The following is a 26432-nucleotide window of genomic DNA, read 5'->3' on the forward strand; positions in this document are numbered from 1 at the left end:
AGGAAATAAGTTGAAAATGGCTTCTCAACTATTCTAAGTCATCTTAGCCACAAAATTATCACACCTGATCCATACAATCTCTGTCCCAAGACTACATTACAAGCCTTTCCTTCACAGCGCAAAATCATGAAGCCTATGCCACCACAAGCTCTAATTTCCCCTCTCTATGAAATGTATATTGGGAAGAAAACTAACAGGAAGTCCAGCACTTTAACCAAATATTAAATTACATCCATCTTCGGTTCAAATTTAATACTTGTGCCACAACAGTATGTCCACAGTAGCCAGCTATGAAGCATTCACTCTACAAATATTTTGGTGCCTAATGTGTCCCAACAGGTACAATTACAGTGACCAAGGTTCATAAGTAAGTAAACTACAAGAGGGAGGGCAGAAGTCTAAAAAGTTTTCAAAGTTCATCATTGGTTAAGTTTTGGGAAACCTAATGGGGCTATTTTGTTCATAAGAAATCATTACTCATTATTTAATCTTTTCAAAAAATTTTACTGGAACCGATGTGGCTGAATTAAATGACAAAATTGCATCGCATGATTTGTTCCTAAGATTTCTCTTCATTAGGATGCTTTCTGACTAAAAGGAGCACCTTGATTGTCCCCCAAGCTCAGGCATGTAATTTAGGGAGGCTAGACTGGCCAAACATTCCATCCCAATGGCAACAGTGACTGGTTCAGACATGGGCACACGGCCCAAGCGACACCAACGGGTTCAGTGGGAATGTGTCGGTAGCTTGTTATCCTAGAGAAGCTAACAGTCATCTTTACCACAACACGGGAAACAACGGCCTGAGAAAGAAATCCATAGAGCAGCGAGTATGACAAGAGATGTCAAGTAGGTAGTCCTGCATCCGGAAAATATTTACCCATAGGACCAGCTAAGGCAGAATCAATACACTTAATATTCATCTCTAAGTATATAACACTCAAAATAAATATTAAAATCATCTCTGAACACAGAAAACAATTTTAAATAAAAACAGTCCTCCAGTCTGTTACTGGAAATGCATCTACAGTTGAAACCAGAGTGTAACAATTTGTATTTGACATATGAAAAAAATATGTCAGCAAGGGATGGAATGGGTTATCAGGTAAGACAGTCATATGATGTGATCCAGGTATGGATGTAAAAGTTAAATTAACAAGACAATCAATAAAGGAACACTATATATAAGGATCTGCCAAAACAGACTATTTACATTTCCATTTTTACATGTGTTCAAAACAATTAAAGTCAGTTAATATGCTTGGAATATCAGGTCTAAAAGTAAACAGATAAAATAACCCTAGTTCTTAATGTGGAGGCTTGATTTTTAGATAGCTGTTTAAACCAGCCACCATTTTAAATGTCAGTCAGAACATACAAAAAGGCCTTCAATATGAAAAGTTTATACATATAAAAATGCAATTCTGGCTCTACAGCGTTAAGAAATAAGTATCAAAATAGAAATTAACAATTAACCCAGGCCGGGTACGATGGCTCAAGTCTATAATCCCAGCACTTTGGGAGGCAGAAACAGGAGGATCACTTGAGGTCAGGAGTTCGAGACCAGCCTGGCCAATATGGTGAAACTCCATCTCTACTACAAATACAAAAATTAGCTAGGTGTGGTGATCCGCGCCTGTGGCCCCAGCTACTCGAAAAGCTGAGGCACAAGAATCATATGAACCAGGAGGTGGAGGTTGCAGTGAGCCAAATCATGCCACTGCACTCCAGCTTGCATGACAGAGCAAGACTCTGTCTCAAAACACACACACACACACACACACACACACACACACACAAAATTAACTCAACAGAAGTTACATATTCCAATATCCCAGAACCAATATAAAAAATTTAAACACTCAATCTAAAACAGATTATTTTAAAAGCCCAATATAAAATACCATCTCACTTTAATACATAGATTCAAACAGCAATTTTAATAAAATGTCAAAAATACGACATCCTATAACCACAGAGATATGAAATTATGAAGTACCTGAAAATGAATAACATAGGTCCAAAGATAATATTAAGTAACTGGCATTGAACGACAAAGGTTTTTGGAAGCCTATTTTCAAAGAACCCTCACTTTGGAATTATTCTAGCAGTTCCAACAAAGTAAACTTACAACACAGAAGGGCAGAATTCAACTACTTTCCTTTTACATTCTTTCTTTATGAAACCATAAAATATGTGAAAACAGTTTAACTTAATTATTGTTTAACCACAGCAACATCAGAGAGAGCAGAGGTCCTCTCTCTGAGAAGATCTGACTAAGCAGAATACGAAGCTCCTGCAGCAGAGGCTGCATAAAAAAAACTGCTTCCCCAAGAACCACCCAGCATACACAGAAATGGTAATCCTGGTCTCCTTTCCTCAATGGCAAATAATTGATGGCATTTCTTCATTTATTAAAAGTAATTTTTGTAGAGACAGGGACTGAAGTATGTTACTCAGACTGCCCTCAAAATCCAAATCTCAAGTGAGGATATGAACAGACATTTCTCAAAAGAAGACATTCATGCAGCCAACAGACACACGAAAAAATGCTCATCATCACTGGCCATCAGAGAAATGCAAATCAAAACCACAATCAGACACCATCTCACACCAGTTAGAATGGCGATCATTAAAAAGTCAGGAAACAACAGGTGCTGGAGAGGATGTGGAGAAATAGGAACACTTTTACACTGTTGGTGGGACTGTAAACTAGTTCAACCTTTGTGGAAGACAGTGTGGCGGTTCCTCAAGGATCTAGAAGTAGAAATACCATTTGATCCAGCAATCCCATTACTGGTTATATACCCAAAGGATTATAAATCATGCTGCTATAAGGACACATGCACATGTATGTTTATTGTGGCACTATTCACAATAGCAAAGACTTGGGACCAACCCAAATGTCCATCAATGACAGACTGGATTAAGAAACTGTGGCACATATACACCGTGGAATACTATGCAGTCATAAAAAAAGGATGAGTTCGTGTCCTTTTTGGCACATGGATGCAGCTGGAAACCATCATTCTCAGCAAACTATCGCAAGGCCAGAAAACCAAACACCGCATGTTCTCACTCATAGGTGGGAACTGAACAATGAAAACACTTGGACATGGGATGGGGAACATCATACACCTGGGAATGCCGTGGGGTTGGGGGAGGGGGAAGGAGAGGGATAGCATTAGAAGATATACCTAATGTAAATGATGAGTTAATGGGTGCAGCACACCAACATGGCATATGTACACATATGTAACAAACCTGCACATTGGGCACATGTACCCTAGAACTTAAAGTATAATTTCAAAAAGTAAATAAAATGACAATAAAGATTACAGAAAAAATAATAATAAAAATATTAACATTAGAGTTATGTTCTTAGCTTTCTAATAGTCAAAATTATTAGCTCCAACAGCTGGCAAATGAAGCTGCTTTCTAACCATTTTTCAAACATTCAAATACTCCTCTGCACTGAAGAATAGTTAATCTAGGAATAGTTGAAAAAGCGATAGCAAGAAACACAGGATTAAAAAAATGAAATGTGAGAGGGAACTATCAGGGTGGTAGAAACACCATCAAGTAGAAAAACATATAGATAGCTGTTAGGGGCCTTGAGGTAGTCTAAGAAGACTGAGAGGCAGGAAAAATGATGCTTCTCTGAAAGAATGTGCAGAAGACAGATGACAGGACACATTATAAGAGAAGGAATGGATCTCATAAGTTTAAACAGCAATGAAACCATCAGTATCAACTCAGATGTCCTGTCTCTCCATTGTTACCCCTCTGCTACATCCTGAATCTTCCTCTATATTGTTACCTCTGCTGAAAGATTATCATCACCTTCCTGCACCAACTGCATTTATCTAGCTAACATGCTTCATATTTCACCTTAAATGCCCATAGACTAGGTCAGCTCCCCTACCACAAACAACTCAATGTCATGAATATGCGGCAAGATACTGGTCATAACTCGTATCATTATTTCATAATGTCAGCCTCTGGGCTTCCTGTCAGAGGACAAAGATTGTGCTTATCCTGCATCACCACAACTCCCAACCACAGTGGTCAATAAATATTTACTGCATGAATTAATAACCAAATAAAAAAAGTGTCCATGAATATATTTCTAACAATTATTACTACTACTAAAAGCATTTGTCTAGTATTTTATTTTTTTATTTGCTTACTAAAAACTATTTGCTAAGAATCACTTTTTTAATCACTTTACAGTTTACTAAGTACTGACCACCGTTCTAAGTACACTACATTTAACAACTCAATCCTCAGAGGTTGGCATAATTATTATCCCCACATAACAGATGAGAAAGCCAACGCACAGAAAGATTAAGTAACTTGCTTAAGGTTCATGGTGGACACAAGATTCAAACCCAAGAAGCCTGATTCCACAATACATTACTGGCTCAAATTTTAATTTTAAACCAACTATATCAAATTAATGTCCATAAACAGCTTATATGTATCTTGTAAAATATTTATAGGTCTGAGATTTAACATTTTAGCTAGATATTTCTCATACATGCATAATGAATTACAAAAAACATTAGTACTTGATTCTTGATGTTGATTTCTTTTTTTAATAATTGAGAAATTACATGAGATTTTTAAAATAAATACACAATTTAAAGTTTTCATGTTAACCACTGCATTTATGTATAATAATCCAAATGTCCGGAATAATTGCTGGATTAAGAAGAAATAAATCTGAGTCAGGGCTGTGACAGTCACTACAGCTGATGTCTTTTTTTTTTTTTTTCCTACTAATGGAACAAAGAAATATATCTTATTTTACAGAATCTATCATGTGGACTATAAAAAATTTACTACGTAAAAATGTAAACACTGAAAATATGTATAGGATTATTTCTTCCTTTAATAAAATCATACTGATTAAAAAGAGCATTGTTCATACTTTGTTTAAAAATGAAACCATAAAGTGTTGACTTCATATGGTCTAATTATGTGATTACTTCAAAAGTTGAAAACTGCAATTATTCTTAACTCATTTGAACATTAATGAATTCACTGTCCAAAGGTCAGTTTGTGTTTCTGAACACTAGAAAACTGGGTAAGTTATCTACATTTCATCTTCAAATGCATTGGATATAATTTTTTCTTGAATTACTGCTAACTATATTAAACACTGCTACAAGAAGGGAGCTTAAACTATAATATGCTGTGTGCTGATCCAGGCTGTTGAGTATACAAAGTACAAGATAGATTTAAATGTATACATACATGCCCAAATTCACTCCTATTGCTTTTTTCAATCAATCAGTTTAATTCACTTTCTTCAAAATCATAGCCAATAGAGCCCCCTGGTGCTCCTCTTGTATCCCACTATGACTCCAGGATTCCTCACGACTCTGACATAAGTACATAACGAAGTTAATGCTACCAAGCATAACCAACCCAGAAGCTGATTTATAAATGCACTTGTGAAGGCCAGCAGGCATTCCCTACAGTCTTTGATTTATACATGCACTCATTCAGTAGTACACAGAAACTGCATTAACAACATCCTTAAAACACCATGAGCTCGTAGGGAAAAAAACTTTAAAATGATGGCAATTTCTATTGTGAAGATGCAATAATACGGAAAAATAATTATGACAATGAACAGATGACAGAAAAGTAACAAAGCTAAATACCATCAAAGAGGTCACCATGTTTTTATTTTTGTTTTTGTTTGACAAGGCTACAGACCCTTTACCAAGCTTGTATATTACACTCACCTATTTGAATTTTGATAACAAGGATTACTATTATAAATAATTTTGAATTTAGTTAAGTCATAGTTTAAGACATTAGATATTTTTTAAAAATTTATACATTACTAATGAATTGTGATATGTATAAATACTATATTCTCTCTGATGAGAAATACTTACAATGTTACCTTCTTTACAAACAGAAAGTTTATGTACTCATTTTCTGACAGTTTATACAACCACTACTATCTCTGTCAGAAAGTAGGTGGATAACTTTCAGTACCTGCATCTAGTAAGGCACTAATATAAACACAAAGCACTGTATATGTACGCAAGCCATCTGGATGTAATATGGTGCTTCTTTTCACCACCCCACGTTCAGTGCTGCACACATGTAGTAACATGATGGCAAGACTGTCCTCTCTAATTATCACTGGATAATTATCAAGCCATTCTTTGCTATTTCTCGACTATTAGGCTATAGCAATATTTAACTTTTAAAATAAAGGACAAATAATTTTAGATATTGCCTTTAGTAAACAAATTTTGTCATATGTTTGCAAACTCACAATGCTGACATAACATAAACAAACTTGTGTGGCTATTCAAGAGGCACTACATGGTGATTAAGTGTCAGCCTAAGAAAAAGAAAGTGAATTTGTGAGTGTCCTAGAAGCCACCTCTTGCTGTTCTCTCTCACTGAACCCCATGTGGTTGATACGTAGTCGACTGTTTCACAATGTGTATATGGATGTCACTTTTCTGTGTGGCTGTCCGTTTCCCACACTAGACTGTACTGCTCACTAGCCTAGTGGTTCTCAACTACAGGTGATTTTTGCTCCCTAGGGGATATTTGAGAATGCCTGGAGGCATTTCTAAAGGTCAGGATGCTGCTATAAATGACAATATTGCTGAAGCTGAGAATCTCTGCCCTGGGTCTAAGCAACTTGGGGAAAGAGACTACTGCCTACACAGGGTGGGCACTCAAATATGGGACAAATGGATGCACATGTACATGAAAATTTGTGTCAGTGTGAAATCATCTTTAAACCATCTTTCTCCCTATGACACTCTTTAAAGAACTTCCTTTTTTCCTACTTTCTATGACTATCTTTAAAGAGCTTCTTTTTTACAGGCCAGGCACGGTGACTCATCCCTGTAATCCCAGCATTTTGGGAGGCCGAGGCAGGAGGATTGCTTGAGCCCAGGAGTTTAAGACCAGCCTGACAAACAAAGACAGAGACCCCTAGATGAGTGTGCTGATGCAAGCTTATAGTTCCAGCTACTCAGGAGACTGGGGAAAGAGGATCGATCCCTTGAGCCCACGAGGTCCAGGCTGCAGTGACCTATGATAGTGCCACTGTACTCCAGCCTGGGTGACAAAGAGAAAGACTCTGTATTTAAAAATAAAAAAAAAAAAAAAAATTTTAAAGAGCTTCCTTTTTTCCTTCTTTCCACTGCTTCACAGTCTTTGTGAAATGAGAGAGTACATGTATCTGTAATAAAATCAGGACTGCAGCAGTTCTGTCCTGGAGAGCAGAGAGGGAATGGGGAAAGGAATATTGGCCAAGCTTTCTCCATTGTGACTTGGGGAAGGTCTTGACCCCTAAGGAGTCTCTCAGGGACTTGGATCAGATGGCCTCTCAGACTTCTGCTTGGGAGGATTACTTTAATCGTTTCTATATCTACAAGCATTCACTGGACATAACAGCTTTTCATACGGGCTACACAGTTGTTAGGATGGCAGTAGAGGCCCCTACAGTATTTTATACCACAGCTGTTGTCACTTTTGTAGTAACCATAATCTTAGGTCAGGCTTATATTTCATTTTAAGAGGCTTTAAATAAGAACATGCCTGGTGATAAATTAAGTTGACAGGCATTTCCCTTTATTACAACTGAAAGGAAGACATATATATCTGTCATGTTATTTGGTGTAAACAACTTATGAGTACAGTCATAATTCGCGTAGCCTAACTAGACTACAATTTCACAGAATTAACATGCCATGACTATATACTACAATTCACATACTCTTCATGAAGTTGTCTTATTAACTATAATATAGACGCTTAAATTGAAACAAATATATAGAATTACAGTAGATAAAAACTTCCCCAGTAAATCTTACCAGTGTAAAAACCTACCAGCTGGCTCTTGCAGTTGCTCAGAGTAAATACGTAGCCCCCATGTATCAGGTGGCACTATACTAAGATAACCACAAGCAAGACAGAGTGAGTACACTTAAAATATAATAGGCAGACAAAAGTTTAGAAATCATTCTTCAAGGCATATTCTCCAAAAGCCCCTGACAGGTACCACAGTCTAATATCTGAAGAAAATGACAGGGAGGCAAAGAAACAGACCAACACTTTAAAGAGTGAGGGGACTCTGACATCCACTCCTCTAACTATGGTCAAATAAAAGGTAACATCTGGGACTACATGGTGGGACGAGCCTTGGGGATTTCAAACAGACTATAAGACTACGAAGAAAACTGGGCTCTCTAGGGCTCCTCTTCTCACCTATTTCTTTTAAAAGTAGTTTCTGGGAGTAAATCTACATCAAGCTAAGTCATTTGTTCACTGGGTTCCTGGATATCTCTGAAAAAGGCAGAGAAAACTTTGGAAGGACTACAAATGTTGTATTCTAGGCTCCAGGCTTTAAAAGGCAGGCATAAAAGGAACCTTAGGCTTTCCTTCTATTAACCCTACTATCTGCCCTCTAATAATATTATCATAACATTACACATAGGCTGGGCACGGTGGTTCACGCCTGCAATCCCAACACTTTGGGAGGCCCAGGTGGGTGGATTGCTTGAGCCCAGGAGTTCGAGACCAGCCCATCTCTATGAAAAACACAAAAATTAGCCAGTGTGGTGGTGCGCACCTGTGGTCCCAGCTACATGGGAGGCAGAGATGGAAGGAGATGGAGGTTGCAGTGAGCCATGAACATGCCACTGCACTCTAGCCTGGGTAACAGAGCGAAACCCTATCTTAAAAAAAAAAAAAATCATATAAAGAAAGGCATAATGTATTTTTAACACTATAGCCAAACTACTCAGGGTGGGGGAGAAGGCAAATATTCCTTACTCAGTGTGATACAATTTTTTTTTTTTTTTTTTGAGATGGAGTCTTGCTCTGTTGCCCAGGCTGGAATGCAATGGCGCGATCTTGGCTCACCACAACCTCTGCCTCCCTGGTTCGTGCAATTCTCCTGTCTCAGCCTCCCCAGTAGCTGAGATTACAGGTGCATGCCACCACGCCCAGCTAATTTTTTTGTATTTTCAGTAGAGATAGGGTTTCACCATGTTGGTCAGGCTGGTCTCAAACTCCTGGTCTCAGATAAATCCACCCACCTTGGCCTCCCAAAGTGCTGGTATTACAGGCGTGAGCCACTGCACCCGGCCTCAGTGTGATACAATTCTTTATCCTTAGCTGCTGTCACAGTAGTTAAGTAATTTCTACTAAAAACACTATTGTATTATTGTTATTATTAATTATTTGACAAGACTGCTGAGTTAACAGGTAAAAGATGGCATTGTGAGTCACTTTTGGAAACACCTAGTTGGAGAAAAACTTTCTGTCCCTGCAATAAAAAGAGTACCTACAAGCAATTATTTAAAAAAAAAAAAAAAAGCTACTTCGCTGAAGCAAAGCCTCAGTTGTTATAACAAACGTTTATATGTCTACAATTGTTCTCTCTCTCGGAGAAGCAATATACTTGGAGGTCATACCATCTCACCACCCAACTTCTCCAGGGCCCTCACAAACACAGATTCTACAGGCTTTCGATAACACTGTTTATTATTACCTCATAAATTTAAAATACATGTACCTGAACTGTGTTTTACTGTCCATGAACATGAGGTTCCGGACGGTCTGGCAGTTTGCACAAGGGTTTCTAGCCAAGAAGGAGGAGGGCCAGTATGCAGACCCAGCTCTCTGATTCCAGAGCTGAGTGCATGCCACCATGTTTTCACCCTCTCCCCAGCTCCCTGGCTTGACACGGCTCCTGCTATAACATGAACACCCAGACCCATTCCTGGTTCCATTTCACAAACAATACAATTGTGCATCCAATAGAAAATATCGATCACAACACAGAGAAACAGCAGCCTCCACGTTTGATCTCTTACGGTGGTGGTGGTAACCTACCAGTATTCTCTGACGATGTCGCTGCAGCTACCACTGTGGCTGCTAATACTGCAGGGAGAAAAAAATTATCTAATATCATGGTGGTATTGACAAGCTCTAAAAGTGGCCAAAAGGCAGGCTTCTTTTCCCTGGAAAGAACAGGGTCCCATAAGAGAGTTTCAATGGAAAGTGAATGCCAAAAACCCTCATAAAAGCGAGGACACAGCTTTCCTTCTTGCAACTAGTCATCTTTTAAAGAAAATAGATGGTAGGGTTAGTGCACAATATTTATAATGAAACATAGAAAAGGATTTGTGATAAAAATAAGTATCAAAAGTGACAACAGGCAGCATTATGCAGAACATAATCTTCCTAAGCAGCTGTGTGCCAGGGAGAATTTGCACATGTGTTTGCAGGGCATTACAAATAAAAGAGCTTATGCCAGAGTCATTATTTTCTACCTCTAGATAATACAGCTTGAAAAATATCACAAACAGAAGATCATGGCTCATATTAATCAGCCCCACTATGAAGTGGGTCAGCAAAGCCAGCTGGTCCCTTGTCCATCATAACCAAGTGTAAGAACTGCAACTGTGAGAAACACTGCAACTTAACACCACCTGACCACTAAGACACTATTTCAGAAATACAACCGAGCCAGAGGATGGCAGAAAAGGCTTCAGTACCAGAGACTCTACCAGAAACTATAGAGTTCCAGCTGAGCTCTGAGGCCAAACAAGGCATACCCTACTATGCCTTGATAAAAGAAAGATTCTGCTACCAAAAAACATAAAGCATGCCAACTGGTTAATCACCTAAGCTGCATAGACAACATCTGAATACATGAGGTCCCTGGGCCTGGTCAGACCTCATAAAGAAGGGATTGATGGTATCTTTCTGTAAAAGTAGTTTAGGCTCTGTGGATTATATGATCTTTGTCACAACCACTCAAGTCATCATTGTAGTACAAAGGCAACCTTAGATAAACAAATGAGCATGGCTGTGTCCCAATATAACATTATTTACAAATACAGGCAGGGGAGCATAGTGTGCCAACCCAACTTAGAAATGGAGTTTCAGAAAAACAGGTAGGTGACATTTGACCCTTTGAGTGGGCAACAAACACCAAATTACAAGATAGCCTTCATCTGCACCCGCATCACAATTTTTTTTAATTTTATAAATTTTTATGGGTACTTAGTAGGTGTGTGGAGTACATAAGATGTTCTGATAGAAACCTGCAATGTGAAATAAGCACATCATGGGGAATGGAGTATCCATCCCCTCAAGCGTTTATCCTTTGAGTTACAAACAATCCAATTACACTCTTGAAGTAGATGTTTAAATGTACAATTATTATTGACTATAGTCACCCTATTGTAGTATTAACTAGTAGTTATTATTAAATCTTTTTTTTTTGTACTCATTAACCATCCCCACCTCTCCACGCCCCCCCGCAACTACCCTCCCAGCCTCTGGTAACCATCCTTTTACTATGTCCATGGGTTTAATTCTTTCGACTTTTAGATCTCATAAGTGAAAACACGTGCATATTGTAGTTTCTGAAGGAACTAAAACAAACTCTGGAAATGAGGCAGAGGCAGACGTGATGCAGTTCTGTTGTATTTCCAACCCTAGCTAAAGGCAACTGGCTGTAATGTGCTCTTTTACTAGCATTATAAAGATTGAGAACAATTTTTTACTAGACAAAGTGTCACTGTGTTCCATCTGAGGTTAATGACTTGCTCTGGAAATTAAAGTTAATGCATCAAATTTTGAGACACTTTGATACAGAGAGAACATTTTTCTCCACAACTGAGTTAACTGACTTGGTACTGCTCATAAGGTAAATGTGGAAAGGAGCCAAAAGATTATAACTATTCTACAAAAGAAGAAAGGGAAAAGCTGAAAAACTTTCAAGCGCGAAACACTAAAAGCCATCATGCCATTAATCAGAGGCTGGTCACGTTTTCCTTTTCTAGATAAAAGGAAAGATAAAGCTGTGGCACAGATTCCATGCAAACATGCAGGCAAACACAGTAAGAGAGCTGAATGATTACGTGAATCCAGATCAAAGGCATCCTGCTCAGCTCTCGGAAAAGGGGGCCTCTATACTCAGCTCTGCAGGGCTTGAGTCATGGTCCACTGCACTGCATGAAAAACGAAGGGTGAACCAAGGACAAGAAACAAAACAGCAAACAGCTTTGTCTCTATTCAAAGGTAAAACCGAAAACCTACTGACACAACTGTGCACTGCGCATTTCATCTCTCTGTGCTTTACCCCACCTAAGGAACTGATTGATTAACTCCATCTCATATCACTGACCAAAACCGGATACTATTAAAACTCTGTGTCCACTCCTACCACCCCACAGTAGAAGAATTTCTGCTAAAATCTAGAGAGGCATTCAGATCTTAGCTCTAGTCTGGAAGCCCAGAGGCTTTCACCATCCAGTGACCAGCACTGGGCCTTTTATGCTCCCAGCAGATGTACCTGTTCCTGAGAGGGCGACCGAGAGGTCTAGCCACACAATTCCCCAAGTACATAATTGCTCAAGTTAGCAAACTAATAAAGAGTTCCCACTCCTTCAACAGAAAGTCCCTGATGCTTCCTGCAGTACTAGAGACTGAAGCAAAATAATTAGGGCCAGATTCTGGCCTTCAATTCCAAATTTGCAATATTCTGTCCCTCGTCAAATTACTTAATCCAAAATTGAACTAAACAAGAATTTTCTGAATTTGCCAAATACTAAAACTCATGAAATAGGGAGTGGGTACATGAACTCTGCCCATTCAGAGATTCTCAACTGACCTGACAATAGTTAATGGCTTTCACTCTCCATTGTTTGGCAGGTACTTTTAAGAAGTTACACAGAATGTTAAATCATTTAAATTAAACTATCACAGCCTTGTAAAAGCTGCCTTTCACAATCTCCTCAAAGCTATGAATCCAAACTCCAGAAACCTGCACATTATTAACATATATAAGAATTTTTCATATAATTTTAGAGATAGACCAATAAGGCCTCTCCTTGGTCCCCAGGCTAACACATTGTGAACAGACAAATAAAAAGATCATGTCTCAGACTCGTCAAGAGTAGCTACCAGAATAGTTCACTGTCAATAAAATCCTTCATTTTATTCAATATAACAAACAATTATGAGCTGATATGCGCAGGAATTGTGCAGAGTTCTACGAAAATACAGACATAATTAATTACAGCATAGCCCCACTCTTCTAGGAACATAAAAACACACACACTATGAAGACACTGACATGACCGAGTATATGGAGGAGACAATTCAGCGGAGAATGTATACTGCCTGATTGGTGTGATGTGAGCATAGAATGAGGTGAAGTATCCACGAATGCAGTGAAGGAAGAGAAAGCAAAGAAGGCCTGTGCGCAAGGTGTGCTCACTCCCGACAGCTACTTCTGAAACCTCAGAGAGGCTGAAAAGGTAAATTCAAGATGAAGACTTTAATATAAAATCCAGGTATGTGGTGACTTTGGAGAGCAATTTCAGCTAAATGGTTGGAAGAGGAACCAGATTTCCAAGGGTCAAGAAGTGAATATGTAATGATGATGAGGCAGCAGGAAGCAGAGAATACCATTCAAGTTTGGGAGAAGAAAATAGGGATGATATGGTGGCATATTAGGAAAATCAGTGTATTCACTATTACTCATAACTAATTCTATAGTAGACATTTTAAAAAATCCTCAGTTCTCTCGAAGGTCACAATGCATATCTGAGGATCGCAAGAAAACATCAGCATGAACTGGTAAAATGTTTGTATAACATGGTACACTGAGACTTTTATTTGAAACAAAATGTTACTCCCTTAAATACACATTATTTTCAAAATGAGCTATCAAAATCCATTTTATATTTCATATCCTAATAAAGAAAGCTTTATAGTCTAGGCAGCTTAGAACGGCCTCCAGAGCAATTTGAAAGACAAAGAGGTTGATTAGATTATTGCATTGCGAGTATTAAATGTTTATCTTGAAAATACATGCAAATAGCCAAGTTAATTCAAACCACAGGTCAAAGCAGAATAAATTATGTTTAAATCTCTCAATTTCATCTTCAGAAAATAAAGGCGGGAAAGGCTGTATTCCATCAGAATCAAAACTGCTGAATAAGCTGGTGATTAAATACACAGACCACTCTATATTTCAAGTGAGAACACTCAGGCTGTCTTGTTTGAGTGAAAGGGAGATGTCTGATGCTTTTCATAATAAATATCCATTCATAAAATAAGCTAAAATGAACAAAAAAGATCTACTGCCTACTCCAGCTATTTTACAGAGAAACGCTGGCAAGGAATTTTCTAACATCTAAAATAGTAAAGTATCAATTAATCATGAAAATGGCTCAGATAATGCATTACATTTTATCATATTCATCCTGCTGCCTTAAACCATTTTTAAAATGACATCACATAAAAATGCAAATACCAGTCATGTAAAGAAGTAAAATCTTTAAAAATATTAGATTTCCCTCCCCCGACTGCAAACCATGCTCACTGTAGAAATACTGAACAAAGACTATCATAAAGAAAATAATAACCACTTACAGAGAACCACATTTAACCTATTTATCTTACGTTCATCTTTCTAAGTGCACTTACGTCATTGGAACAAATACTGTACATCATCCTTCTTTTAAAACATACTCTGGGGCCAGGCACAGTGGCTCACACCTGTAATCCCATCAGTTTGGGAGGCCAAGGTGGGTGAATTACCTGAGGTCAGGAGTTCAAGATCAGCCTGGCCAAGATGGAGAAACCTCATCTCTACTAAAAACACAAAAATCAGCCGGGCGTGGTTGTGGGCGCCTGTAATCCCAGCTACTCGGGAGCCTGAGGCAGGAGAATCACTTGAACCCAGGAGGCGGAGGTTGCAGTGAGCCGAGATTGCGCCATTGCGCTCCGGGCTGGGCAACAGAGTGAGACTCCTTCTCAAAATAATAATAATAATAAATAAATATATACACACACGCGCGCGCACAGTGAACAATTTCCCATATCACTAAATATTAGCCTAACGACACTACTGAATGGTTTCATACTACTTTCCTGTAAAACTGTACCATGACTGATTTATTTATCTAACCCTTTACTCTTGAACATAGGGGTACTATTAGGTTGCTTTGCTTTGCTGTTTTAAATAACTCGATGTTAAACATATTTACATATACCAATAACTATTTCTACATCCTTAGAGTAAATTTTTAGAAATAAAATGTCAGGTTTACAGGGGGTGAATTTTGAAATTTTTCAAACATTTTCCTCAAATTTCCTTTCATAAAGATTATACCACTTTATGATATCACCAACAATGTATTTTTAAGCCCATTTAAGTTCAGTCTTATAAACTCAGGTTATTATATTTTTTAAATACAAGCTAAGTAACAGCAGGGTCAATTCTCAAAAATCACATTACCATACCCCAATATTAAAGACATAAAGAGAAAAAAAATCTAATCACACTTAAAATGACAAAAGATCAATTTTCATAAATCATATATTTATAACATGTGTCATTTAAATCATATTAAATCATATTGCTAGTTATTGTTTTTATGACTTCATACCCAATTCACATACAAAGTACTAAGTGAAGTAAATCACACAAATTTTTCTCTTTTAATTATAAAATGAATTTGGGCATCTCTACACTACATGATTAAATGCATGAAATAGGTCAACGACAGTCAAATTCTCAATACAGTTAAGTGTTTTTCCAACGTTACATCTAAACTGTATACCATGGGTAACTGTCCTATTATAATTATCTATAGATTAGAGTTTAACATTCAGCTTAAATGGTCAGTTCTGGTTACAAGAGATACTCAATAGCCTCCACCATAAATACACACTCTTAACTCCAGTTCCAAAGACATTGCTCTCTTTCATAGAAAGCCGTCTCCCAATTTAAAAAAAAATGCAACTAGTGGTGCCCATAATCTCATGGGATGTATCAATCTCCTTAAGGGCGCCCGAATGTAATCAGATCATGACTAGAAGAAACTGATACTGCGCTTCAGAGTCCAGAAGACAGTTTATTATCAGGTTTTAATTTCTAACTCAAAAGCATATAAGGATAGGGAGAGATCTGTTAAAGGATAAAAAGTTACAGCTAGATAGAAGCAGTAAGTTCTACTGTTCCATACCACTGTAGGATGACTATAGTTAACAGAAATAGATAATTTCAAATAGCTAAGAAGGAAGATACTGAATGTTCCCAACACCAAGAATGATAAGTGTCTGACAGGATAGATATGTGAATTACCCTGACTGATCACTATCAATTATATGTATTAAAACATCACTATGTACCCTATGAATATGTGCAATTACTGTCAATTTTTTAAAAATCTAATAAATAAAATTTAAAAATTTTAAAGAATGAATAAATGAATGTCTCCCTTCAGAGATGGCAAAGAATAAATACTGTCAAGCTATTCCTCCCCCCCACAAATTCAAGTATTTTCTGTTATCTGAAACATTTAAGGAAAGGTTCATGGCATGACTACTAAGGATCTGAGATTTTAACCCAGCCACAGCTTTTTGGTAGAGCAGCCAAAGAAAAGATACTGAACCAGGTGAACCATGAAAAGGCATATGCACCTCCTTAAAGGGATTTATTAGTTAACCATAAAAAAGCATGCATTCTCTCCCTGAGAATTTCAACTTTTATGTAAATGATAATAAACAGCTACAATAAATGTTATCCAGAGGGAGTACTGGCCAGCTAGAAGAATCTGCTAGTTTTGAGTTTGATCAGTGTTAATAAACAGAACATGGAGATAATTTCACTTAAACCAGCACTTGATGATCTTCTAACTGCTAAGTGACAACGAGGCAGCTTAAACTTGCTTTGAATTTAGTAGGGATTCATATTAACAACTGTCCAGTACAGTTTTTCACAGAAATACTTCCCCTCAAATCTATCAATCCTCTAAAATCGGTACGAATGAATTTGTCCCGTACCCAGAGGTTGCACTCTCAAAGACAGGGAAAAATAAAATCGAAAACAAAAAACCCTAAATCAGTGTAATTTTCTTTGTTCTAAACGTAGATTTCTACTTATCATGATTATTTAAAATGCCAACGTTAACAAACGCAAGGGAAAATTCATAATGAACTATAGAAAGAATAGTTCACATCAACAAAACCTCTGGAAAGGAGAATTAAGGTTCAAGACAACCTTCCATAATAAAATTTGTTAATCATTTCAAAATATATATGTATCTCAAAACACCACATTGTATGCTGTAAATACACACAATTTGTTTGTTCACTATATCTCGATAAAGCTTGAGAGAAAAAAAAAAACACACATGAAAAGATACTCCCACCACAAAAAACAAACAAACAAAAAAAAAAACACATGGGTGGCCACAGAAGTTTCAAAAGTTAACTATGAAGAAATGTGACTCCTTTAGGCTACATAAGCCAGTTATACTTGAGTCTTCAATCAATTAATGCAGGGATCTCAAAAATCCAGAAAGAACATCAATTTATCTCTGATTCTTTTGCTGCATTAACAAAAAAAAATGAGAAAAGTGTCATATCATCACCATGTCAATACTATTTGCCTTTCTACAAGGTCACTTTTATAAATATGCATATTTAGAATGAAATCCTACTGTTCAGATAAATATCTACTGTAAGAAAAGGTGCTGCATTTCTGCTTAACAGTTATTTGAAACTAATGAATGCCACCAAAGTAATGGCTGAATGATTCAAGTAGTTTTGCAAAGTTATTCATATTAATAAGAAATAACTGTGTAAGTCACAAAACAGTTAATATTCTTTAATGCAGTTAGTAATGCTTCAGATTAAAACTTTCAAAGATTGATTCTATAATTAATATCAAATAGGTAATTATTTCTTTTCAGATGTAACCATAAAAACTGGGATTCAGAATACAAAGCTGAATTCCGATTCAAGTGAATAAAGTGACACACACTGTAGCATCTCACCTAGAAAAAAACAGGAAATCAAATTACACTTAGAAGAATAAGGAGAAGTAAATCTATTCTGAATAAGGGACGCATATGAGACTGACAAACCAATAAAACAGAAATGAAAACCCAGACAAAAATGCAAATGCTTATAAAAGTGTACAGCAGTGGTTCTCAGTTCTCATACACATTATAATTTCCTAACAAGCTGGTAAAAAAAATATCAAGGAACAAGCCACAGCCCCAAGATTCTGACTTACACCAGGATAGTCCCCAATACTGATTAAAAACTCCCTAGGTGATTCTAAAGCACAGCCATATTGGAAAATGACAAATAGGTTAGGGATAAACTGGGTTAAGGTTATTTGAAACAATTTCAAATAAACAATTTGAAATTCAAGGACCTAGAGGAAAACTAAGTTGGTCTCTGCCTCATACCATACAATGAAAACAATACTAGATGGTTTTTAAAAAAATTATAGAATTTTTAAAAATCTAAATGACCATGACTATGACAGTGTAATATACAAAGCCTTTCTGAGCATAAAATGAAATGCTGAATACCGACAGTAAGAAAGAAGACTGGTAGTTATGATTAACCTTATCTAAACAAACAGCTCTTCTTATATGCATTAAGGAAGCATTAATGCTTACAGGAAAATGAAATATAAAGGACAAAAAGGAAAGAATTTTCAAAACATAAAATGACTACTAAAGATGAGAAATGTTCAGCTTCTCATGTAAATAAATGTATTGAAAAATTTCCATTCTTTACCAATAAAATTAGAAAAAAAAGCTTTCACATCTAGAGCTATTTAGAATACAGAGGAATCAGAATACAAATACGGTTGCAGAAACTCTATGGTGACATTCTTCAGAGAAATTCGGCACAAGTGAATGTAAACACCTCCCAGAGATTACACTGGGAAGGACCTAGAAATGTATTCACATGGCTATATTTGTTTGTTAATTTACAAAAGTACAACATTTTAATTTGATTCTGTTAAACACCCTGACCTCTTCCATAATAATGCTTCCCTTCACTGACTTAGATCAGTTGGCATCAGAGGAGCTGCTGGAATATTTGGGATCTGGCCAAGAAGCAAATGAAGTGAGATGCATTTATTTTGAGTTTAGAGATGAATTTTAATTTATAAATAATAAGAAGGCAAAAAAAAAAGAAAAAAGGAAACAAAAAATAATAAAAAGGCTTTAGAATTATTTAATAATTCAATTAAAGAAGAGTGAAAAAGACAAGTTTTCTGCTGATTAAACATAAAATGCCAACATTAAAAAATGTAAAAGAAAATTCATAATGAACTACAGACAGAACATGAGTGACATAATGATTATAAATATCAAAGAGTATATTCAACATATTCAAATATTATTCAGTGTATGCACACAGACAACACAAACACACGCACATAAACAAACACATTGAAAAGTCTCAAAATTTACAACTCACATATCACAGAAACTTGGTAGAGATTTACCCTAAATCTGGATAACAATCCTAAAAATCTGCAAGGCATACAAATACCAAGTTGTGACAATAAAAGAAATGTTTTAAAACTATAAGTAATGCTCTCCAAAAACATGTTAAATAATGATAAAGCAAAAACTCAATCATCTTGCCATATTCTCTTTAGAAATACTACAAAATTATTGCGATGTGAAGAGGAGATCAATAATAGGCAGGAACAAAAAGGAAAGAAAAATGTCATGCAGGTGTGTCAGGTACATCTCTATATAATTAATAAAAAAATAAAATGTAGTACTGATATATTAGCAGAAGCCCACTTTACATAGCTTACTTTTGAAGTCAGAAAATGCAGTAAGCATAATTTTCTTTTTTTTTTTTTTTTTGAGACGGAATCTCGCTTTGTCGCCCAGGCTGGAGTGCAGTGGCGCGATCTCGGGTCACGGTAAGCTCCGCCTCCCGGGTTCACGCCATTCTCCTGCTTCAGCCTCCAAGTAGCTGGGACTACAGGCGCGCACCACCAAGCCCGGCTAATTTTTTGTATTTTTAGTAGAGACGGGGTTTCACCGTTTTAGCCAGGATGGTCTCGACCTCCTGACCTCATGATCTGCCCGCCTCAGCCTCCCAAAGTGCTGGGATTACAGGCGTGAGCCACCGCGCCCGGTAGCATAATTTCTTTAAATATAGATTGTCAAAATCTCTCCATGTATAGCATCAATTGCAACTACTTCATATTCTCCAATCCATAGGATCCATTAACCCCCTTGATTACACAAGCAATACCATAGGATCATTCTCATCTAATGATAAATGAAGTGACTGGACATAACTCATTCAAGTTTTCATACCAAGAAATTCATGCAAATTTACATTCATTTACCACAACTGAATTCTCATTTGAGTGGTATAAATTTTGCCATAAAATACCAATAGAAAAGACATCTGGACCAAATAAAATATCATAAAATCTGTGAGTTCCAACTGTGCTGCTTCTGATTTGTATGGAATTAAGTAAAGACAGCTCAGCCTCTCCCACGACCAGGAAAAGTTTAAGCAAACATTAAGAACACATTTTGCCTAAGATTCAAGACCTTAACATGTTAAGATTATTTCTACTATCTTGAAAAACATTAATAAGTACCTTAGATTAAAATAAAAGCCAAGCTCAATTTACTTACTATTGTCTATATGCAGTAAAACACTGGTTTAAAATAATATTTAAAATCTAAAATATAGTTAAATTCATATAAATATTATCTCTAAGCAGTAAATTCCATCTATTTTTTGATAAATTCTCAGATTATAAATTTAGTAGCCCCATCTTTAATCTTCTCAAGTAAATCCTACTTAAAAGGTGATGATTTTGTCAAAATTAATTAATTTAAGCTTACAACACTTTCTCCCTAATCATGAGTTCAAGATACAAACATTTAGGAAAATAAATATCAATAAAAAATACATCAATGCTACTATTAAATGCTTTATAATCCACAAATTGCTCTGAATTGATGTTACTCAAAATAATACTTATATATACATTTTCACAGCCAGGGTGACAGGTAAAATTGGTTTAGTTAAAATTGTTTCAAAGGAAGGATGAAACTAGTAATAACAGAAAAAAGATAAATTATATTCATGTTTTATTGTTTACCTAAGATCAATTGACTAACAAAGAAAAAATGAGAGAGAAAACAAGCTTCCTTGTGTGTAAGCATTTTCATGAGTATGTGAGCATTTTCGTGCGTATGTGTGCAGGTCCGTGGGTTCGTGCAGTGAGCAGGAGGTGGAAGGTATGTCTGTGGCTGTGTAGAGCAAGAAAGAGAATGAGAAGGAGATCACATAAGGTCACTGGCTGATCACAATGTGGAGCAAGACAAAATCAAGATCACTGCATAATCATCGAAACACATGCAAAAATAAGAACACTATACAAACCACAGCAATAACCCAACACCTCTAGTTCCAGCTAATTTGAGTAACTCCTACGTCTTTGCTAATTACACATCTAGCTTGCTCCAGTCCCCTTGCTTTATAGATAAAATTAAGATATCAGATCATACAATTGCCCCCACATTCTGCCAGCATCCAATCCAAACCAAAACCACTCTTCTTTGAACCCTTCCCCCAACAACACCTAAACAAGCCGAAATCTACTAACAAGCTCTTCCTAGGATCAATGGTTCCCCATGCTGTGCTGTTTCCTTTGTTGCACAGAGGCAAAAAAAAAAAACAAACAAACAAACTCTACTTTGACAAAAAGTGTGTTACTGGTGGATTTTAGTTAGAGAACATTTACAGAAAAAATATTCAAGTTAAATTTTTATCCCTAAGTAACCTATATATTTAACTTTCACAGTGAAAATGGTGCCAAAATACACAGCAGTTTTCATGTATTTGATGATACTCTAATTTAGGTGAAGAAAGCAAAAAGATGTGAGCCAAACTCTAATGAGTCACCAAAAGACATGCTGCAGCTCTTTTGAACAATGTGCTCAAACTATTAAAAGGAGGTGCCATTCCATAACTGATGTGCATGAAATCCTGCAAATGAAAATCAATTTGGAGAACAGAGTTTAACACCCCAGCTTCCAGACAATTAAAGGATAAACTACCATTGTAATATTAAGCACTTCCTGCACTACCTAGGCCTTCTGAATCTGGCATAAGTTCAAATGCAAGGATGTTCAATCAATAAAGATAATAAATTCAGAAGCCAATTCAACAGCACCCTCTGCTTGCAGATAACTTAATTTCATTTTAGAGGATTTCCTAACCCAATACATAATTCGACAAAATCTATCTTTTAAATTATGCAGCTAATGTAACCCATTTAAGATATATAAATTTAAGCTAACCAGAAGGAATACATTATGACATTTTACATTTAAATAAGCCTGGCATGCCTGAAAATTAGCAAGGATCCAGGTAAAAATCTGTCTGGAATTTGACACTGATCTCCGGCAGCAGGGCATAGCAAAGTGAATCTCAGACTTTAACAAGCATGAGAAACATCTGGGGATCCTGTAAAAAACATTCTGGCTTAATGATTATTCAAGTGAGGCCCAGAAATCTGTGTTCTTGACAAGCATTTCAGTTGCTCTGATACAGAAGGCCTTCCGTTACCACTTCTACACAATGCAGTAAAGTATTCTACAGCAGCAGACCAAAGTGTTTCCACTAGGGCAGATAATTATTTGTGCAACTTTTTTTGAGACAAGATTTCCCAATGTCACCCAGGCTGGAGTGCAGTGGGGCAATTATGGCTCACTGCAGCTTTGACCTCCTGGGCTCAAGCAATCTTCCCACCTCAACCTCCCAAGTAGCCAGGACCACAGGTACACACCACCATGCTCAGCTAATTTTTTTTTTATTTTTTGTGGAGACAGAGTTTCACCACGTTCCCCAGGTTGATCTAGAACTCCTGGGCTCAGGCGATCCTCCGGACTGGGCCTCCCAAAGTGCCAGGATTACAGGCAAGAACCACCACACCTGGCCCTTATTTGTGCAATTTTAAAGTGGTGTTTTATCCAAAGAGAAATTCAATGTTTGTAAAATAATTTTCCTCAAATGATAATGACTTCAAAAGATTTACAAATCATTATAGAAAATAAATTACCTAACATCTATGCTCTAAAAATGACTATAAATATTTTTCTTGTTAAAGGGAATCACATTCAATTGTTTCCAACTTGGATAATAGAGGTAAGAAAAAAAAAGAATAAAAATCAGTTAAAATTCAATCAGAGGCCAGGCTCATTATCTCACATTTATAATCCCAACACTTTGGGATGCTGAGACAGGAGGACTGCTTGACTCCAGGAGTTCCAGACCAGCCAGGGAACCATGGCAAGACCTCGTCTCTACAAAAAAAACTTTTAAAAAAATTCTGCGGGCAAAAGTGGCACATGGCTGTAGTCCTAGGTACTCAGGAGGCTAAGGTGGGAGGATCACTTGAAACCAGGAGGTCGAGGCTACAAGGAGCTGTGATCATGCCACTGCGCTCAGCCCAGGTGACACAGTAAAACCCTGTCTCAAAAAAATAATAATAAATTTGATCACAGAGGTAACCACTGCTTAGCATTTAAGAATATCCTTTACTCCCCCTATGCTTCCTTCTATATTCCTTGAGTTCTGCTTCATTATATAAAACATCAAGGTAAAATTGTCAAAGGAAAGGCAGATCGCTACTAGGTGAATGCCTTCGTTTAAGGAAGAAAAGTACACAATTGTATTAATTACAGCATCCACATCCTAAAACAAAGAAAGATTTGCAATTAGTTCACAAACCCCACAGGAAGAAGTTTCATAACAGAGGGAAAGCACATGTGGAGCAGCCTATGTTGCATTTGAGCCATCCTGGTAGCAGAAGAGCAGTGGCAGCAGAGACGTGCCACTATACCTAACATGCAGATGAGCCCTATCTCGTATCAAAGAGGCAGCCATCTTCCTAGTCAACACAGTACTGGAAAGAAACAAAACACAAAATTAAAAAAAAAAAAACAGAAAAGACAAAGGGGCAGCCATTGGCCTCAGTACCTTACAACCTAGATTACAGGAAGCTTGAGTGACTTCTAGCTTGGAGGATTAAAACACACACACACACACACACACACACACACACACTTTGAGGACTAGAACATGAGAAAAACAGATAAGGCTAAAACAGACACAATAAAATAAAAGGGAAAAGGGAGCCAAATACATGGATACATTTAATAAATTACAAGAAACCTGTTTTATCTTACAGTTAATGCTCTATACTTCCCCCAAACACGATGTGGTCAAACCCATTCTAACAATGATGAAAGCATATGCTCTACCAATAACTGCTCTACCAGTTTATATTGGAACCCTTTTTAAAAGAGGCCTTTTAAAAAGAGTTCCAAATCATCCAAAGTTTTCAAGACAACATGTAAATCCATATGGTTATGTGAAATCTTGTGATACTCAAACACTGGCAATTAATGTCATTCAAATATTTCTAAGACACTGTGAGGCACCATAGGATACACACACACACACACACACACACACACAAACATACACACACACTCGCTCACATTTGCAGGCTGGTCATGCCCTGCAGACGGCTAGGTACAGATTATTCCCAGGCTTCCAGGTGAATGTGATGTGGATTCAGCTGAGAATGACCATGGTAAGGAGGGCATGGCCATCTCTGGCTTGGCTGCCACAAGGTCAAGCATGAGGGCAGTGGCATAGATCTGACAGTAAGCAACTCATCCATTTCCCTCTCGCTCTCAGGTCACGTGGCTACATGCATCCCCTGCCCTCCTGGTAACAGTCAGAGGAAAAACAAAATTAGACCACTGACCCTGAAATGTAACATGGTTTTTTGTTTTAGTTGTTATGTTTCATTATTCTATCATATGTTCTGATAATCTGTTTTGATTTAATTTAGGATAATGTACACTTGATTCTAAAATATATGCTCTGTGATAAAGTCTAATACACAGCACCTACAAGAAACTTAAACAAATTTACAAGGAAAAAACAAACAACCCCATTAAAAGTGGGCAAAGAACATAAACAGACATTTTCCAAAAGAAGACATAAATGCAGCGAATAAGCATATGAAAAAAGCCCAACACCCATAATCCCAGAACTTTGGGAGGCCGAGGCCGGCAGATCACTTGAGGTCAGGAGTTTGAGACCAGCCTGGCCAATGTGGAGAAACCCTATCTCTACCACAAATACAAAAATTAGCTGGGCATGGTGGCTTGGGAGGCTGAGGCATGAGAATCGCCTGAACCCAAGAGGTAGAGGTTGCAGTGAGCAGAGATTGTGCCACTGCACTCCAACCTGGATGACAGAGCAAGACTTTCTCCAAGAAAAAAAAAAGGAAGAGATGCCTTTTGTTCTTAAGCACGAGGGAATCAATTTAAACAGGGTGAATATTTTGAGGATGCATTATTAAGTAAAGAACAAATATTACACAAAGCTCACCCAATGTAGAGCAGCCAAAAAGAAACTAAAATGATAATGAGGAAATAAAGTTCTGGGAAAGGAATATGGTAGTTGTATGTCTTATAATATATGGATACTTATGTGCTGTAAAAGATGAATATTTGGTTCAAATACAAGGCTAGTGAAATGTAACAAAAATGACAACTTACATATTTAAATGGTGGCTATGTTTTTTTCCCACTTTCAATAAAATTATGACATTTTAGAGCTGAAATGACTTTTGAGAATATGTCTGCCTTGTGGATGATTTTAAATCTTTAATATTCAAGTAGCAATGCGCACCATTATTAATCCTTTAGCATATAGATCTTATCTTTATAGGGGTGGAAATGAGAGTTGCCACAATTCCCGCAAAGATTTTAAAAGCTGTACTCATCTTATTCTCCAAGGTAGTGACAACAGCGGGCAAAAATTTTTCACATTTTGAAGCTCTAATGACATGAAAGTCAGGAATGATTATCTCAGCTAGGCGAAGTGGCTCACACCTGTAATCAAGATCAGCCTGGGCAACATGGCAAAACTCTCCCTCTATAAAAAATACAAAAATTATCTGGTCCTGATGCCACATGCCTGTAATCCCAGCCACCAGGGAGACTGAGACAGGAGGATCACTTGAGCCTGGGAAGTGGGGGTTGCAGTAGCCAATACTGCACCACTGCGCTCTAGCCTGGGTGACAGAGTGGGGCCCCGTCAAAAAAAAAAAAAGAAAAGTGGGGAGAGGAGGGGAGGGGTGGGGAGGGGAGGGGAGGGGGTTATCATTGGGTTTAAAGCACATGGGGTAATAGTAAAAATAAAAAGTGGTTTCTTCCCACAGGATAAAGCCAAAATTTTTATTTAGGCTTTCAGTTATTTCCTCTACCAAGAGTAATTCAATACAAATAACATATAATTGCCAAGAGAGGGTCGGAATCACTTGCTGACCATCACACGATAATCTTCAAATGTATCCTTACCAAAGTGTTTAACTTTCAAAACAAGGAACCCTCTCATTAATTAGAAACAGACTGCTGCCAATTCATCAATTTTAAAATATCCATTCTAAAGTAACTATGTGATAGCTCTAAGTAACCATAACCACTGTAATGAAGTATAAGTACCTTTAACATCAACACCCAACTCTA

The 26432-nt window shown here is 37.1% G+C and overlaps 1 protein-coding gene across 7 annotated transcripts in view; it reads right to left on the reverse strand.

Annotated features, from left to right (window-relative positions):
- KDM4C (lysine demethylase 4C) overlaps nucleotides 1-26432 on the reverse strand; it is a 463944-nt gene that overhangs the window by 209802 nt on the left and 227710 nt on the right. The window lies entirely within an intron of this gene.

Source organism: Theropithecus gelada, chromosome 15 (assembly GCF_003255815.1).
Source record: "Theropithecus gelada isolate Dixy chromosome 15, Tgel_1.0, whole genome shotgun sequence".
NCBI classification, from domain to species: domain Eukaryota; kingdom Metazoa; phylum Chordata; class Mammalia; order Primates; family Cercopithecidae; genus Theropithecus; species Theropithecus gelada.